Here is a 3,039-nt window from a genome sequence, read left to right on the forward strand (position 1 = left end):
GGGAGCCTTTTTGCTGGCTGATTTCATCTGGTGCTTTTTCAGGGGTGCTAATTCGTCCGCACTGAGGGTAATCCAATGCTTGAGGTTGGTGGCCGCTTGGTCTGGGTCCATAGAGAGGGTGGGAGGGTTTTGGCTGAGTGAAGTGAGGAGTTGGTCGGTGGTGATTTTGTTCCAATTTCTCCGAGGAATAGGTTGTGGACGGTTGTGGGTCAGGGTGGTTTTGTAGCTGAAGTGAACACAACTGTGATCCGTCCAGTGGAGAGCTGTAGTGCGATTGAAGGAGATGTGCTTGCTGGAGGTGAAGATAGGGTCGAGCGTGTGTCCGGCTGTGTGAGTGGGGGTGTCAACAAGTTGTTTGAGTCCGAGATTGGCCATGTTGTCCAGAAGGGTGGTGGTGTTGTTGTCGAGTTTGTTTTCAAGGTGGTAGTTGATGTCTCCTAGAAGATTGTAGTTCTCGGAGGCGAGGGCGTGTGGGCTGACGAAGTCCGTGATATCATCGCTGAATTGAGTGCGGGTGCCTGGAGGCCTGTAAATGAGGGTGCCTCTCAGTGTGGTCCTGGGGTCGGTGTGGATCTGAAAGTGGAGATGTTCGGCGGTTGCAAGATTGTTGTCGGAGATGGTTGTGATTTTGATGGTGTTTTTGTGGATGATGGCGATGCCTCCTCCTGTTTGGTTGGTGCGGTCTTTTCGGATAATTTTGTAAGTGTCCGGTATGGCTATGGCGATGTCGGGAGCAGATGATGTGTTCATCCATGTTTTTGCGATTCCTACATGAATCCTGTTTTGTGAGTCTGTAATAGCGATTCCTTATGAATCGCTATTATAGACTCGCAAAACGGGTCTATGATGAATCAGGCTGTTTGTCTCAGGGGGAAATGGGCATGAAGAACAGGTGATTATATTTTAAAGAAGTGAAGTCAAGGGTCACTCATTTCGCCATGACCAGGTAAAAAAAGCATTTGTTTTTTTGTTGGAAGCAGAATGCTTCTCAGAATGATTTTTCAGCTCAGAACTGTGTTTTTTAAACACAGAGCCTGACAGCGGCTCAGTTCTCTGTTTGCTCTTCGGGGACTGTGAGTGGGTTAGAGGTGAGTGGAGGTTAAGGGCTAAATGGAGAAGAGATAGAAATAAGCATTAGCAAATCCAATAGGGCTTGCCTATGCAAGAGCTATTGGCTTTGCTAATATGTTTTAGCATTGTTGCACACCAGAGTGGCTGCTGTTCAGCATGGCTAAAAGTGAGTAGGGTAAAGGAGAGTGGTGTGGAGAGGAGTGACGAAAAGTGGAGTAGAGTGGAGTGTTATGGTGTGGCGTAGAGTGGTGTGGGGTGGCGTGGTGTGGCGTACAATAGAGTTGAGTGGTGAGGAGAGGAGAGGAGTGAAGTTAAGTGTCATGGAGAGAGTAGAGTGTTGTAGAGTGAAAGGGCATAGAGTGGCGTAGAGTGGAGCACAGTGGCAGAGTTGAGTAGAATGTTGTAGAGTGGAATCGCATAGAGTGTTGTGGAGTGGTGTGGAGCAGAGTGAAATGGCATAGAGGGTGTTTTGTAGAGTGGAGTTGAGTGCTGTAGAGTAGAATGGCATACAGCATAGTAGATTGCCATAGAGTGAAACTGCATAGAGTGGAGTGGAGTGAAGTAGAGTGGAGTAAAGTGGCATGGAGTGGCATAGGGGGAGTTGCGTAGAGATTCAAAGAGTGGAGTAGTGTCATAGAATGGCATAGAGTGCCTTAGAGAGGAGTGCCATAGAGTGAAGTAAAGTGTCACTGGAGCAGAGTTTAATGGGGTAGAGCATCATAGAGTGGAGTATTGTGAGTGGAGTGTCGTGGAGTGGAGCGGAGTAGAGTGTAGTAGAATGGCCTAGAGTGAATTGGTGTAAAGTACAGTGGCGCAGAGTAGATTGGCATAGAGTGCAGTGGCGTAGAGTGTATTGGCATAGAGTATAGTGACATAGAGTAGTGTAGAGTGCAGTAGCATAGAGTAGAGTGGTGCAGAGTAGATTGCAGCGGCATAGAGTGCAATGGCGTAGACTAGAGTGGCGCAGAGTGGAGTAGAGTGGCTCAGAGTGAAGTGGCATAGAGTGGAGTGGTGCAGGGTAGAATGCAGTGGCATAGAGTGGAGTGGTGTAAAGTGCAGTAGTATAGAGTGCAGTAGAGTGGCACAGAGCTGAGTGGTACAGAGTAGAGTGCAGTGGCATAGAGTGCAGTCATGTAGAGTAGAGTATCAGAGTGCAGGGTCAAATAGTGCAGGGACGTAGAGTGCGGGGTCATAGAGTGGTACAGAGTAGAGTAGTGCAGAGTAGAGTGGTGCAGAGAGCAGTGACATAAAGTACAGTGGCACAGAGTAGAATAGAGTAGTGTAAAGGGCAGTGACATAGAATGCAGTGGTGTGGAATGACATAGCGTGTAGTGCCTTAGAGTAGTATGTTGTAGAGTATAGTGGCGTGAAGTGCAGTAGTGCAAAGTACTTGGCGTAGGTGCACTGGCGTAGGGTGCATTGGGTCTGAGTAAAGTGGTGGAGAGTGCATTGGTGTAGAGTGCAGTGGTTTACAGTATAGTGGCATAACGTAGACTGCAGTAATGTAGAGTGGCATAGAGTGCAGCTCCTTTCAGTCTGAGAGCCAGGTCTTGAGTGTCTTCCTGAAGATGTTCAGGGAGGGGGCGCCTACAATGTGTATCAGGAGCTCATTCCAGGTCTTGGCCACGAAGTAGGAGAAAGCTCTTCCCCCTGTTCTGGCTCTGCAGATCCGCGGGATTTCTGCAATGTTGGCATATTGGAGGTTTCGTTTGGGTGCGTGGAAGGAGATTCTCTCGTTGAGGTATTTGAGTCAGCTGTTGTGAAGGCATTTGTAGACATGGGTGAGTATCTTGAAAGTGATTTTCTTTTCTATGGGGAGCCAGTGGAGGTTCCGCAGGTGTTGAGTGATGCGCTTATGTCAAGGGATGCCAAGGACGAGTCTGGCTGCGGTGTTCCGTATGGTCTGGAGTTTGCGGAGCAGGGACTTGTTAATCCCGGTGTAGAAGGTGTTTCCGTAGTCCAGTTGGC

This window comes from Lissotriton vulgaris, chromosome 1_1 (genome assembly GCF_964263255.1).
Source record: "Lissotriton vulgaris chromosome 1_1, aLisVul1.2, whole genome shotgun sequence".
NCBI classification, from domain to species: domain Eukaryota; kingdom Metazoa; phylum Chordata; class Amphibia; order Caudata; family Salamandridae; genus Lissotriton; species Lissotriton vulgaris.